Raw genomic sequence first — 14,997 nt, 5'->3', positions numbered from 1 at the left:
GTGGGGTTCTGAGAACCGAGTTTGAGAACCTGTGGAATAGACCAATGAAAAACCTAATATATTTTAAATGATTATTATTTGATAAAATGTCCGTAAAATGTACAATACAGTTCATGAGCACTAGTGTTGGCATGGTGTGATGTTAAAGGCTCTGATTTCTAATTAATTTAGTACAAGATCAAAAGTCCTTGACACCTATATTTGACATTAAACTATACTAGCTATTATATTTCACAAAGTTTACATATTAATATTGAAGCAAATTAAAATAAAATGTATCAGATATTTCTGCCACCAGGAAAAATGTTTTGATTTCCAAGTAGCACCATCCAGTTGAGTTCAGGTAGTTGTGGCCGAGTGGTTAAGGCGATGGACTTGAATTCGATTGGGGTTTCCCCGCGCAGGTTCAAATCCTGCCAGCTACGTACTGCTTTTTATGCATGTAGAAAGCTAAGCTCATTTGTCCTTGATAACTTTATTTTCCATGAAACTAAAGTAGCTTTTACATTTCCCAAAGTTTAACTTACTGTAAAAGCTACCAAAAAAGGAAAACATTGATTTTGCACACAGCTTGTCAATGAAACAACATTAAGGTAGTTGTGGCCGAGTGGTTAAGGTGATGGACTCAAAATCCATTTGCTTTTCAAGCTGGTTTAAAAACAAAATGCATTCAAGATGAAAAGAATCAAAGCATGTTATGTTTAAGAACTGAGTTCTCAATCTCAGCTTAGCTCACCTACATATATATCCTGTTTTACAATGGACTTCTTTTTAAACCATATAATCTCAGACAGTGTCTTCCTGCATTCTACGTACATGCTTGTGACCTTGTATAAATGTTTCTCAGTGGCAACTTGTGCATGCAGATTCTTTCTATCTGGATTTACAGCTGTAGAGATGTAATGAAAGGTCAGAAATAATGTCTGGTAATCAACAAACTATTAATTGTGCAGTGTCAGTTGTTCTAATTCCAAACTTTATTAAGGAATAGACCATAAGTTCTCAAACTCAGTCCTCAGGACCCCACACAGTGTATGTTTTGCAGGTAACCCAGCAGGTGCATATGTGTATTAATTACTCACTGACACATTTTAAAAAGTCCACTTGTGGAGCTAATTATTTACTTGTGGTTCTGCGAGGAGACCTGCAAAACATGCACTGTGTGGGGTTCTGGGAACCAAGTTTGAGAACCTGTGGAATAGACCAATAAAAAACCTAATATATTTTAAATGATTATTATTTGATAAAATGTCCGTAAAATGTACAATACAGTTCATGAGCACTAGTGTTGGCATGGTGTGATGTTAAAGGCTCTGATTTCTAATTAATTTAGTACAAGATTAAAAGTCCTTGACACCTATATTTGACATTAAACTATACTAGCTATTATATTTCACAAAGTTTACATATTAATATTGAAGCAAATTAAAATAAAATGTATCAGATATTTCTGCCACCAGGAAAAATGTTTTGATTTCCAAGTAGCACCATCCAGTTGAGTTCAGGTAGTTGTGGCCGAGTGGTTAAGGCGATGGACTTGAAATCCATTGGGGTTTCCCCGCGCAGGTTCAAATCCTGCCAGCTACGTACTGCTTTTTATGCATGTAGAAAGCTAAGCTCATTTGTCCTTGATAACTTTATTTTCCATGAAACTAAAGTAGCTTTTACATTTCCCAAAATTTAACTTACTGTAAAAGCTACCAAAAAAGGAAAACATTTATTTTGCACACAGCTTGTCAGTGAAACAACATTAAGGTAGTTGTGGCCGAGTGGTTAAGGTGATGGACTCAAAATCCATTTGCTTTTCAAGCTGGTTTAAAAACGAAATGCATTCAAGATGAAGAGAATCAAAGCATGTTATGTTTAAGAATTGAGTTCTCAATCTCAGCTTAGCTCACCTACATATATATCCTGTTTTACAATGGACTTCTTTTTAAACCATATAATCTCAGACAGTGTCTTCCTGCATTCTATGTACATGCTTGTGACCTTGTATAAATGTTTCTCAGTGGCAACTTGTGCATGCAGATTCTTTCTATCTGGATTTACAGCTGTAGAGATGTAATGAAAGGTAAGAAATAATGTCTGTTAATCAACAAACTATTAATTGTGCAGTGTCAGTTGTTATAATTCCAAACTTTATTAAGGAATGGACCATAGGTTCTCAAACTCAGTTCTCAGGACCCCACACAGTGTATGTTTTGCAGGTAACCCAGCAGGTGCACAGGTGTATTAATTACTCACTGACACATTTTTAAAAGTCCACTTGTGGAGCTAATTATTTACTTGTGGTTCTGCGAGGAGACCTTCAAAACATGCACTGTGTGGGGTTCTGAGAACCGAGTTTGAGAACCTGTGGAATAGACCAATGAAAAACCTAATATATTTTAAATGATTATTATTTGATAAAATGTCCGTAAAATGTACAATACAGTTCATGAGCACTAGTGTTGGCATGGTGTGATGTTAAAGGCTCTGATTTCTAATTAATTTAGTACAAGATCAAAAGTCCTTGACACCTATATTCGACATTAAACTATACTAGCTATTATATTTCACAAAGTTTACATATTAATATTGAAGCAAATTAAAATAAAATGTATCAGATATTTCTGCCAACAGGAAAAATGTTTTGATTTCCAAGTAGCACCATCCAATTGAGGTCAGGTAGCTGTGGCCGAGTGGTTAAGGTGGTGGACTTGAAATCCATTGGGGTTTCCCCGCACAGGTTCAAATCCTGCCAGCTACGTACTGCTTTTTATGCATGTAGAAAGCTAAGCTCATTTGTCCTTGATAACTTTATTTTCCATGAGACTAAAGTAGCTTTTACATTTCTCAAAGTTTAACTTACTGTAAAAGCTACCAAAAAAGGAAAACATTGATTTTGCACACAGCTTGTCAGTGAAACAACATTAAGGTAGTTGTGGCCAAGTGGTTAAGGTGATGGACTCGAAATCCATTTGCTTTTCAAGCTGGTTTAAAAACGAAATGCATTCAAGATGAAGAGAATCAAAGCATGTTATGTTTAAGAATTGAGTTCTCAATCTCAGTTTAGCTCACCTACATATATATCCTGTTTTACAATGGACTTCTTTTTAAACCATATAATCTCAGACAGTGTCTTCCTGCATTCTATGTACATGCTTGTTTGTGACCTTGTATAAATGTTTCTCAGTGGCAACTTGTGCATGCATATTCTTTCTATCTGGATTTACAGCTGTAGAGATGTAATGAAAGGTAAGAAAAAATGTCTGGTAATTAACAAACTATTAATTGTGCAGTGTCAGTTGTTATAATTCCAAACTTTATTAAGGAATGGACCATAGGTTCTCAAACTCAGTTCTCAGGACCCCACACAGTGTATGTTTTGCAGGTAACCCAGCAGGTGCACAGGTGTATTAATTACTCACTGACACATTTTAAAAAGTCCACTTGTGGAGCTAATTATTTACTTGTGGTTCTGCGAGGAGACCTGCAAAACATGCACTGTGTGGGGTTCTGAGAACCGAGTTTGAGAACCTGTGGAATAGACCAATGAAAAACCTAATATATTTTAAATGATTATTATTTGATAAAATGTCCGTAAAATGTACAATACAGTTCATGAGCACTAGTGTTGGCATGGTGTGATGTTAAAGGCTCTGATTTCTAATTAATTTAGTACAAGATCAAAAGTCCTTGACACCTATATTTGACATTAAACTATACTAGCTATTATATTTCACAAAGTTTACATATTAATATTGAAGCAAATTAAAATAAAATGTATCAGATATTTCTGCCACCAGGAAAAATGTTTTGATTTCCAAGTAGCACCATCCAGTTGAGTTCAGGTAGTTGTGGCCGAGTGGTTAAGGCGATGGACTTGAATTCGATTGGGGTTTCCCCGCGCAGGTTCAAATCCTGCCAGCTACGTACTGCTTTTTATGCATGTAGAAAGCTAAGCTCATTTGTCCTTGATAACTTTATTTTCCATGAAACTAAAGTAGCTTTTACATTTCCCAAAGTTTAACTTACTGTAAAAGCTACCAAAAAAGGAAAACATTGATTTTGCACACAGCTTGTCAATGAAACAACATTAAGGTAGTTGTGGCCGAGTGGTTAAGGTGATGGACTCAAAATCCATTTGCTTTTCAAGCTGGTTTAAAAACAAAATGCATTCAAGATGAAAAGAATCAAAGCATGTTATGTTTAAGAACTGAGTTCTCAATCTCAGCTTAGCTCACCTACATATATATATTGTTTTACAATGGACTTCTTTTTAAACCATATAATCTCAGACAGTGTCTTCCTGCATTCTACGTACATGCTTGTGACCTTGTATAAATGTTTCTCAGTGGCAACTTGTGCATGCAGATTCTTTCTATCTGGATTTACAGCTGTAGAGATGTAATGAAAGGTCAGAAATAATGTCTGGTAATCAACAAACTATTAATTGTGCAGTGTCAGTTGTTCTAATTCCAAACTTTATTAAGGAATAGACCATAAGTTCTCAAACTCAGTCCTCAGGACCCCACACAGTGTATGTTTTGCAGGTAACCCAGCAGGTGCATATGTGTATTAATTACTCACTGACACATTTTAAAAAGTCCACTTGTGGAGCTAATTATTTACTTGTGGTTCTGCGAGGAGACCTGCAAAACATGCACTGTGTGGGGTTCTGGGAACCAAGTTTGAGAACCTGTGGAATAGACCAATAAAAAACCTAATATATTTTAAATGATTATTATTTGATAAAATGTCCGTAAAATGTACAATACAGTTCATGAGCACTAGTGTTGGCATGGTGTGATGTTAAAGGCTCTGATTTCTAATTAATTTAGTACAAGATTAAAAGTCCTTGACACCTATATTTGACATTAAACTATACTAGCTATTATATTTCACAAAGTTTACATATTAATATTGAAGCAAATTAAAATAAAATGTATCAGATATTTCTGCCACCAGGAAAAATGTTTTGATTTCCAAGTAGCACCATCCAGTTGAGTTCAGGTAGTTGTGGCCGAGTGGTTAAGGCGATGGACTTGAAATCCATTGGGGTTTCCCCGCGCAGGTTCAAATCCTGCCAGCTACGTACTGCTTTTTATGCATGTAGAAAGCTAAGCTCATTTGTCCTTGATAACTTTATTTTCCATGAAACTAAAGTAGCTTTTACATTTCCCAAAATTTAACTTACTGTAAAAGCTACCAAAAAAGGAAAACATTTATTTTGCACACAGCTTGTCAGTGAAACAACATTAAGGTAGTTGTGGCCGAGTGGTTAAGGTGATGGACTCAAAATCCATTTGCTTTTCAAGCTGGTTTAAAAACGAAATGCATTCAAGATGAAGAGAATCAAAGCATGTTATGTTTAAGAATTGAGTTCTCAATCTCAGCTTAGCTCACCTACATATATATCCTGTTTTACAATGGACTTCTTTTTAAACCATATAATCTCAGACAGTGTCTTCCTGCATTCTATGTACATGCTTGTGACCTTGTATAAATGTTTCTCAGTGGCAACTTGTGCATGCAGATTCTTTCTATCTGGATTTACAGCTGTAGAGATGTAATGAAAGGTAAGAAATAATGTCTGTTAATCAACAAACTATTAATTGTGCAGTGTCAGTTGTTATAATTCCAAACTTTATTAAGGAATGGACCATAGGTTCTCAAACTCAGTTCTCAGGACCCCACACAGTGTATCTTTTGCAGGTAACCCAGCAGGTGCACAGGTGTATTAATTACTCACTGACACATTTTAAAAAGTCCACTTGTGGAGCTAATTATTTACTTGTGGTTCTGCGAGGAGACCTTCAAAACATGCACTGTGTGGGGTTCTGAGAACCGAGTTTGAGAACCTGTGGAATAGACCAATGAAAAACCTAATATATTTTAAATGATTATTATTTGATAAAATGTCCGTAAAATGTACAATACAGTTCATGAGCACTAGTGTTGGCATGGTGTGATGTTAAGGGCTCTGATTTCTAATTAATTTAGTACAAGATCAAAAGTCCTTGACACCTATATTTGACATTAAACTATACTAGCTATTATATTTCACAAAGTTTACATATTAATATTGAAGCAAATTAAAATAAAATGTATCAGATATTTCTGCCAACAGGAAAAATGTTTTGATTTCCAAGTAGCACCATCCAATTGAGGTCAGGTAGTTGTGGCCGAGTGGTTAAGGTGATGGACTTGAAATCCATTGGGGTTTCCCCGCACAGGTTCAAATCCTGCCTGCTACGTACTGCTTTTTATGCATGTAGAAAGCTAAGCTCATTTGTCCTTGATAACTTTATTTTCCATGAGACTAAAGTAGCTTTTACATTTCCCAAAGTTTAACTTACTGTAAAAGCTACCAAAAAAGGAAAACATTGATTTTGCACACAGCTTGTCAGTGAAACAACATTAAGGTAGTTGTGGCCAAGTGGTTAAGGTGATGGACTCGAAATCCATTTGCTTTTCAAGCTGGTTTAAAAACGAAATGCATTCAAGATGAAGAGAATCAAAGCATGTTATGTTTAAGAATTGAGTTCTCAATCTCAGTTTAGCTCACCTACATATATATCCTGTTTTACAATGGACTTCTTTTTAAACCATATAATCTCAGACAGTGTCTTCCTGCATTCTATGTACATGCTTGTTTGTGACCTTGTATAAATGTTTCTCTGTGGCAACTTGTGCATGCAGATTCTTTCTATCTGGATTTACAGCTGTAGAGATGTAATGAAAGGTAAGAAAAAATGTCTGGTAATTAATAGAGATGAGCGGATTCGGTTTTACTCGGTTTTACTTGGTTCTCAAAACCGAACCTTATTGGCTATCCAAAACACGTGACATCCGCGAGCCAATTAGATGCCGTTTTGAGAACCGAGTAAAACCGAGTAAAACCGAACCCGCTCATCTCTAGTAATTAACAAACTATTAATTGTGCAGTGTCAGTTGTTATAATTCCAAACTTTATTAAGGAATGGACCATAGGTTCTCAAACTCAGTTCTCAGGACCCCACACAGTGTATGTTTTGCAGGTAACCCAGCAGGTGCACAGGTGTATTAATTACTCACTGACACATTTTAAAAAGTCCACTTGTGGAGCTAATTATTTACTTGTGGTTCTGCGAGGAGACCTGCAAAACATGCACTGTGTGGGGTTCTGAGAACCGAGTTTGAGAACCTGTGGAATAGACCAATGAAAAACCTAATATATTTTAAATGATTATTATTTGATAAAATGTCCGTAAAATGTACAATACAGTTCATGAGCACTAGTGTTGGCATGGTGTGATGTTAAAGGCTCTGATTTCTAATTAATTTAGTACAAGATCAAAAGTCCTTGACACCTATATTTGACATTAAACTATACTAGCTATTATATTTCACAAAGTTTACATATTAATATTGAAGCAAATTAAAATAAAATGTATCAGATATTTCTGCCACCAGGAAAAATGTTTTGATTTCCAAGTAGCACCATCCAGTTGAGTTCAGGTAGTGGTTAAGGCGATGGACTTGAATTCGATTGGGGTTTCCCCGCGCAGGTTCAAATCCTGCCAGCTACGTACTGCTTTTTATGCATGTAGAAAGCTAAGCTCATTTGTCCTTGATAACTTTATTTTCCATGAAACTAAAGTAGCTTTTACATTTCCCAAAGTTTAACTTACTGTAAAAGCTACCAAAAAAGGAAAACATTGATTTTGCACACAGCTTGTCAATGAAACAACATTAAGGTAGTTGTGGCCGAGTGGTTAAGGTGATGGACTCAAAATCCATTTGCTTTTCAAGCTGGTTTAAAAACAAAATGCATTCAAGATGAAAAGAATCAAAGCATGTTATGTTTAAGAACTGAGTTCTCAATCTCAGCTTAGCTCACCTACATATATATCCTGTTTTACAATGGACTTCTTTTTAAACCATATAATCTCAGACAGTGTCTTCCTGCATTCTACGTACATGCTTGTGACCTTGTATAAATGTTTCTCAGTGGCAACTTGTGCATGCAGATTCTTTCTATCTGGATTTACAGCTGTAGAGATGTAATGAAAGGTCAGAAATAATGTCTGGTAATCAACAAACTATTAATTGTGCAGTGTCAGTTGTTCTAATTCCAAACTTTATTAAGGAATAGACCATAAGTTCTCAAACTCAGTCCTCAGGACCCCACACAGTGTATGTTTTGCAGGTAACCCAGCAGGTGCATATGTGTATTAATTACTCACTGACACATTTTAAAAAGTCCACTTGTGGAGCTAATTATTTACTTGTGGTTCTGCGAGGAGACCTGCAAAACATGCACTGTGTGGGGTTCTGGGAACCAAGTTTGAGAACCTGTGGAATAGACCAATAAAAAACCTAATATATTTTAAATGATTATTATTTGATAAAATGTCCGTAAAATGTACAATACAGTTCATGAGCACTAGTGTTGGCATGGTGTGATGTTAAAGGCTCTGATTTCTAATTAATTTAGTACAAGATTAAAAGTCCTTGACACCTATATTTGACATTAAACTATACTAGCTATTATATTTCACAAAGTTTACATATTAATATTGAAGCAAATTAAAATAAAATGTATCAGATATTTCTGCCACCAGGAAAAATGTTTTGATTTCCAAGTAGCACCATCCAGTTGAGTTCAGGTAGTTGTGGCCGAGTGGTTAAGGCGATGGACTTGAAATCCATTGGGGTTTCCCCACGCAGGTTCAAATCCTGCCAGCTACGTACTGCTTTTTATGCATGTAGAAAGCTAAGCTCATTTGTCCTTGATAACTTTATTTTCCATGAAACTAAAGTAGCTTTTACATTTCCCAAAATTTAACTTACTGTAAAAGCTACCAAAAAAGGAAAACATTTATTTTGCACACAGCTTGTCAGTGAAACAACATTAAGGTAGTTGTGGCCGAGTGGTTAAGGTGATGGACTCAAAATCCATTTGCTTTTCAAGCTGGTTTAAAAACGAAATGCATTCAAGATGAAGAGAATCAAAGCATGTTATGTTTAAGAATTGAGTTCTCAATCTCAGCTTAGCTCACCTACATATATATCCTGTTTTACAATGGACTTCTTTTTAAACCATATAATCTCAGACAGTGTCTTCCTGCATTCTATGTACATGCTTGTGACCTTGTATAAATGTTTCTCAGTGGCAACTTGTGCATGCAGATTCTTTCTATCTGGATTTACAGCTGTAGAGATGTAATGAAAGGTAAGAAATAATGTCTGTTAATCAACAAACTATTAATTGTGCAGTGTCAGTTGTTATAATTCCAAACTTTATTAAGGAATGGACCATAGGTTCTCAAACTCAGTTCTCAGGACCCCACACAGTGTATGTTTTGCAGGTAACCCAGCAGGTGCACAGGTGTATTAATTACTCACTGACACATTTTAAAAAGTCCACTTGTGGAGCTAATTATTTACTTGTGGTTCTGCGAGGAGACCTTCAAAACATGCACTGTGTGGGGTTCTGAGAACCGAGTTTGAGAACCTGTGGAATAGACCAATGAAAAACCTAATATATTTTAAATGATTATTATTTGATAAAATGTCCGTAAAATGTACAATACAGTTCATGAGCACTAGTGTTGGCATGGTGTGATGTTAAGGGCTCTGATTTCTAATTAATTTAGTACAAGATCAAAAGTCCTTGACACCTATATTTGACATTAAACTATACTAGCTATTATATTTCACAAAGTTTACATATTAATATTGAAGCAAATTAAAATAAAATGTATCAGATATTTCTGCCAACAGGAAAAATGTTTTGATTTCCAAGTAGCACCATCCAATTGAGGTCAGGTAGTTGTGGCCGAGTGGTTAAGGTGATGGACTTGAAATCCATTGGGGTTTCCCCGCACAGGTTCAAATCCTGCCAGCTACGTACTGCTTTTTATGCATGTAGAAAGCTAAGCTCATTTGTCCTTGATAACTTTATTTTCCATGAGACTAAAGTAGCTTTTACATTTCCCAAAGTTTAACTTACTGTAAAAGCTACCAAAAAAGGAAAACATTGATTTTGCACACAGCTTGTCAGTGAAACAACATTAAGGTAGTTGTGGCCAAGTGGTTAAGGTGATGGACTCGAAATCCATTTGCTTTTCAAGCTGGTTTAAAAACGAAATGCATTCAAGATGAAGAGAATCAAAGCATGTTATGTTTAAGAATTGAGTTCTCTATCTCAGTTTAGCTCACCTACATATATATCCTGTTTTACAATGGACTTCTTTTTAAACCATATAATCTCAGACAGTGTCTTCCTGCATTCTATGTACATGCTTGTTTGTGACCTTGTATAAATGTTTCTCAGTGGCAACTTGTGCATGCAGATTCTTTCTATCTGGATTTACAGCTGTAGAGATGTAATGAAAGGTAAGAAAAAATGTCTGGTAATTAACAAACTATTAATTGTGCAGTGTCAGTTGTTATAATTCCAAACTTTATTAAGGAATGGACCATAGGTTCTCAAACTCAGTTCTCAGGACCCCACACAGTGTATGTTTTGCAGGTAACCCAGCAGGTGCACAGGTGTATTAATTACTCACTGACATATTTTAAAAAGTCCACTTGTGGAGCTAATTATTTATTTGTGGTTCTGCGAGGAGACCTGCAAAACATGCACTGTGTGGGGTTCTGAGAACCGAGTTTGAGAACCTGTGGAATAGACCAATGAAAAACCTAATATATTTTAAATGATTATTATTTGATAAAATGTCCGTAAAATGTACAATACAGTTCATGAGCACTAGTGTTGGCATGGTGTGATGTTAAAGGCTCTGATTTCTAATTAATTTAGTACAAGATCAAAAGTCCCTGACACCTATATTTGACATTAAACTATACTAGCTATTATATTTCACAAAGTTTACATATTAATATTGAAGCAAATTAAAATAAAATGTATCAGATATTTCTGCCAACAGGAAAAATGTTTTGATTTCCAAGTAGCACCATCCAATTGAGTTCAGGTAGTTGTGGCCGAGTGGTTAAGGCTATGGACTTGAAATCTATTGGGGTTTCCCCGCGCAGGTTCAAATCCTGCCAGCTTCATACTGCTTTTTATGCATGTAGAAAGCTAAGCTCATTTGTCCTTGATAACTTTATTTTCCATGAAACTAAAGTAGCTTTTACATTTCCCAAAGTTTAACTTACTGTAAAAGCTACCAAAAAAGGAAAACATTGATTTTGCACACAGCTTGTCAATGAAACAACATTAAGGTAGTTGTGGCCGAGTGGTTAAGGTGATGGACTCAAAATCCATTTGCTTTTCAAGCTGGTTTAAAAACAAAATGCATTCAAGATGAAAAGAATCAAAGCATGTTATGTTTAAGAATTGAGTTCTCAATCTCAGCTTAGCTCACCTACATATATATCCTGTTTTACAATGGACTTCTTTTTAAACCATATAATCTCAGACAGTGTCTTCCTGCATTCTATGTACATGCTTGTGACCTTGTATAAATGTTTCTCAGTGGCAACTTGTGCATGCAGATTCTTTCTATCTGGATTTACAGCTGTAGAGATGTAATGAAAGGTAAGAAATAATGTCTGTTAATCAACAAACTATTAATTGTGCAGTGTCAGTTGTTATAATTCTAAACTTTATTAAGGAATGGACCATAGGTTCTCAAACTCAGTTCTCAGGACCCCACACAGTCTATGTTTTGCAGGTAACCCAGCAGGTGCACAGGTGTATTAATTACTCACTGACACATTTTAAAAAGTCCACTTGTGGAGCTAATTATTTACTTGTGGTTCTGCGAGGAGACCTGCAAAACATGCACTGTGTGGGGTTCTGAGAACCGAGTTTGAGAACCTGTGGAATAGACCAATGAAAAACCTAATATATTTTAAATGATTATTATTTGATAAAATGTCCGTAAAATGTACAATACAGTTCATGAGCACTAGTTTTGGCATGGTGTGATGTTAAAGGCTCTGATTTCTAATTAATTTAGTACAAGATCAAAAGTCCTTGACACCTATATTTGACATTAAACTATACTAGCTATTATATTTCACAAAGTTTACATATTAATATTGAAGCAAATTAAAATAAAATGTATCAGATATTTCTGCCAACAGGAAAAATGTTTTGATTTCCAAGTAGCACCATCCAATTGAGGTCAGGTAGTTGTGGCCGAGTGGTTAAGGCGATGGACTTGAAATCTCATTGGGGTTTCCCCGCGCAGGTTCAAATCCTGCCAGCTACGTACTGCTTTTTGTGCATGTAGAAAGCTAAGCTCATTTGTCCTTGATAACTTTATTTTCCATGAGACTAAAGTAGCTTTTACATTTCCCAAAGTTTAACTTACTGTAAAAGCTACCAAAAAAAGGAAAACATTGATTTTGCACACAGCTTGTCAGTGAAACAACATTAAGGTAGTTGTGGCCAAGTGGTTAAGGTGATGGACTCGAAATCCATTTGCTTTTCAAGCTGGTTTAAAAATGAAATGCATTCAAGATGAAGAGAATCAAAGCATGTTATGTTTAAGAATTGAGTTCTCAATCTCAGCTTAGCTCACCTACATATATATCCTGTTTTACAATGGACTTCTTTTTAAACCATATAATCTCAGACAGTGTCTTCCTGCATTCTATGTACATGCTTGTGACCTTGTATAAATGTTTCTCAGTGGCAACTTGTGCATGCAGATTCTTTCTATCTGGATTTACAGCTGTAGAGATGTAATGAAAGGTAAGAAAAAATGTCTGGTAATTAACAAACTATTAATTGTGCAGTGTCAGTTGTTATAATTCCAAACTTTATTAAGGAATGGACCATAGGTTCTCAAACTCAGTTCTCAGGACCCCACACAGTGTATGTTTTGCAGGTAACCCAGCAGGTGCACAGGTGTATTAATTACTCACTGACACATTTTAAAAAGTCCACTTGTGGAGCTAATTATTAACTTGTGGTTCTGCAAGGAGACCTGCAAAACATGCACTGTGTGGGGTTCTGAGAACCGAGTTTGAGAACCTGTGGAATAGACCAATGAAAAACCTAATATATTTTAAATAATTATTATTTGATAAAATGTCCGTAAAATGTACAATACAGTTCATGAGCACTAGTGTTGGCATGGTGTGATGTTAAAGGCTCTGATTTCTAATTAATTTAGTACAAGATCAAAAGTCCTTGACACCTATATTTGACATTAAACTATACTAGCTATTATATTTCACAAAGTTTACATATTAATATTGAAGCAAATTAAAATAAAATGTATCAGATATTTCTGCCAACAGGAAAAATGTTTTGATTTTCAAGTAGCACCATCCAATTGAGTTCAGGTAGTTGTGGCCGAGTGGTTAAGGCAATGGACTTGAAATCCATTGGGGTTTCCCCGCGCAGGTTCAAATCCTGCCAGCTACGTACTGCTTTTTATGCATGTAGAAAGCTAAGCTCATTTGTCCTTGATAACTTTATTTTCCATGAAACTAAAGTAGCTTTTACATTTCCCAAAGTTTAACTTACTGTAAAAGCTACCAAAAATGGAAAACATTGATTTTGCACACAGCTTGTCAATGAAACAACATTAAGGTAGTTGTGGCCGAGTGGTTAAGGTGATGGACTCAAAATCCATTTGCTTTTCAAGCTGGTTTAAAAACAAAATGCATTCAAGATGAAAAGAATCAAAGCATGTTATGTTTAAGAATTGAGTTCTCAATCTCAGCTTAGCTCACCTACATATATATCCTGTTTTACAATGGACTTCTTTTTAAACCATATAATCTCAGACAGTGTCTTCCTGCATTCTATGTACATGCTTGTTTGTGACCTTGTATAAATGTTTCTCAGTGGCAACTTGTGCATGCAGATTCTTTCTATCTGGATTTACAGCTGTAGAGATGTAATGAAAGGTAAGAAAAAATGTCTGGTAATTAACAAACTATTAATTGTGCAGTGTCAGTTGTTATAATTCCAAACTTTATTAAGGAATGGACCATAGGTTCTCAAACTCAGTTCTCAGGACCCCACATAGTGTATGTTTTGCAGGTAACCCAGCAGGTGCACAGGTGTATTAATTACTCACTGACACATTTTAAAAAGTCCACTTGTGGAGCTAATTATTTACTTGTGGTTCTGCGAGGAGACCTGCAAAACATGCACTGTGTGGGGTTCTGAGAACCGAGTTTGAGAACCTGTGGAATAGACCAATGAAAAACCTAATATATTTTAAATGATTATTATTTGATAAAATGTCCGTAAAATGTACAATACAGTTCATGAGCACTAGTGTTGGCATGGTGTGATGTTAAAGGCTCTGATTTCTAATTAATTTAGTACAAGATCAAAAGTCCTTGACACCTATATTTGACATTAAACTATACTAGCTATTATATTTCACAAAGTTTACATATTAATATTGAAGCAAATTAAAATAAAATGTATCAGATATTTCTGCCAACAGGAAAAATGTTTTGATTTTCAAGTAGCACCATCCAATTGAGTTCAGGTAGTTGTGGCCGAGTGGTTAAGGCGATGGACTTGAAATCCATTGGGGTTTCCCCGCGCAGGTTCAAATCCTGCCAGCTACGTACTGCTTTTTATGCATGTAGAAAGCAAAGCTCATTTGTCCTTGATAATTTTATTTTCCATGAAACTAAAGTAGCTTTTACATTTCCCAAAGTTTAACTTACTGTAAAAGCTACCAAAAAAGGAAAACATTGATTTTGCACACAGCTTGTCAGTGAAACAACATTAAGGTAGTTGTGGCCAAGTGGTTTAGGTGATGGACTCGAAATCCATTTGCTTTTCAAGCTGGTTTAAAAACGAAATGCATTCAAGATGAAGAGAATCAAAGCATGTTATGTTTAAGAATTGAGTTCTCAATCTCAGCTTAGCTCACCTACATATATATCCTGTTTTACAATGGACTTCTTTTTAAACCATATAATCTCAGACAGTGTCTTCCTGCATTCTATGTACATGCTTGTGACCTTGTATAAATGTTTCTCAGTGGCAACTTGTGCATGCAGATTCTTTCTATCTGGTTTTAC

General features: G+C 35.5%; 12 non-coding genes across 12 annotated transcripts; all 12 read left to right on the top strand.

Moving 5' to 3' along the window:
- The first annotated feature begins 343 nt into the window (after positions 1-343).
- TRNAS-UGA (transfer RNA serine (anticodon UGA)) lies at positions 344-425 on the top strand. Its single transcript has one exon. It is a non-coding gene; the product is annotated as a tRNA-Ser (tRNA).
- A 1,080-nt stretch (positions 426-1,505) lies between these two features.
- Positions 1,506-1,587, top strand: TRNAS-UGA (transfer RNA serine (anticodon UGA)). Its single transcript has one exon. It is a non-coding gene; the product is annotated as a tRNA-Ser (tRNA).
- Positions 1,588-2,667: 1,080 nt separating this feature from the next.
- On the top strand, positions 2,668-2,749 carry TRNAS-UGA (transfer RNA serine (anticodon UGA)). The gene has a single exon. It is a non-coding gene; the product is annotated as a tRNA-Ser (tRNA).
- Positions 2,750-3,833: 1,084 nt separating this feature from the next.
- On the top strand, positions 3,834-3,915 carry TRNAS-UGA (transfer RNA serine (anticodon UGA)). The gene has a single exon. It is a non-coding gene; the product is annotated as a tRNA-Ser (tRNA).
- A 1,080-nt stretch (positions 3,916-4,995) lies between these two features.
- On the top strand, positions 4,996-5,077 carry TRNAS-UGA (transfer RNA serine (anticodon UGA)). Its single transcript has one exon. It is a non-coding gene; the product is annotated as a tRNA-Ser (tRNA).
- A 1,080-nt stretch (positions 5,078-6,157) lies between these two features.
- On the top strand, positions 6,158-6,239 carry TRNAS-UGA (transfer RNA serine (anticodon UGA)). The gene has a single exon. It is a non-coding gene; the product is annotated as a tRNA-Ser (tRNA).
- Positions 6,240-8,633: 2,394 nt separating this feature from the next.
- TRNAS-UGA (transfer RNA serine (anticodon UGA)) lies at positions 8,634-8,715 on the top strand. The gene has a single exon. It is a non-coding gene; the product is annotated as a tRNA-Ser (tRNA).
- Positions 8,716-9,795: 1,080 nt separating this feature from the next.
- Positions 9,796-9,877, top strand: TRNAS-UGA (transfer RNA serine (anticodon UGA)). The gene has a single exon. It is a non-coding gene; the product is annotated as a tRNA-Ser (tRNA).
- A 1,084-nt stretch (positions 9,878-10,961) lies between these two features.
- Positions 10,962-11,043, top strand: TRNAS-UGA (transfer RNA serine (anticodon UGA)). Its single transcript has one exon. It is a non-coding gene; the product is annotated as a tRNA-Ser (tRNA).
- Positions 11,044-12,123: 1,080 nt separating this feature from the next.
- TRNAS-UGA (transfer RNA serine (anticodon UGA)) lies at positions 12,124-12,206 on the top strand. The gene has a single exon. It is a non-coding gene; the product is annotated as a tRNA-Ser (tRNA).
- Positions 12,207-13,287: 1,081 nt separating this feature from the next.
- TRNAS-UGA (transfer RNA serine (anticodon UGA)) lies at positions 13,288-13,369 on the top strand. Its single transcript has one exon. It is a non-coding gene; the product is annotated as a tRNA-Ser (tRNA).
- Positions 13,370-14,453: 1,084 nt separating this feature from the next.
- Positions 14,454-14,535, top strand: TRNAS-UGA (transfer RNA serine (anticodon UGA)). Its single transcript has one exon. It is a non-coding gene; the product is annotated as a tRNA-Ser (tRNA).
- Positions 14,536-14,997: the final 462 nt, after the last annotated feature.

The sequence above is a fragment of the Pseudophryne corroboree genome, chromosome 11, assembly GCF_028390025.1.
Source record: "Pseudophryne corroboree isolate aPseCor3 chromosome 11, aPseCor3.hap2, whole genome shotgun sequence".
In the NCBI taxonomy this organism is placed as follows: domain Eukaryota; kingdom Metazoa; phylum Chordata; class Amphibia; order Anura; family Myobatrachidae; genus Pseudophryne; species Pseudophryne corroboree.
Note: the sequence above shows the minus strand (reverse complement) of the source record. Positions and strands in the feature narration are given on the sequence as shown.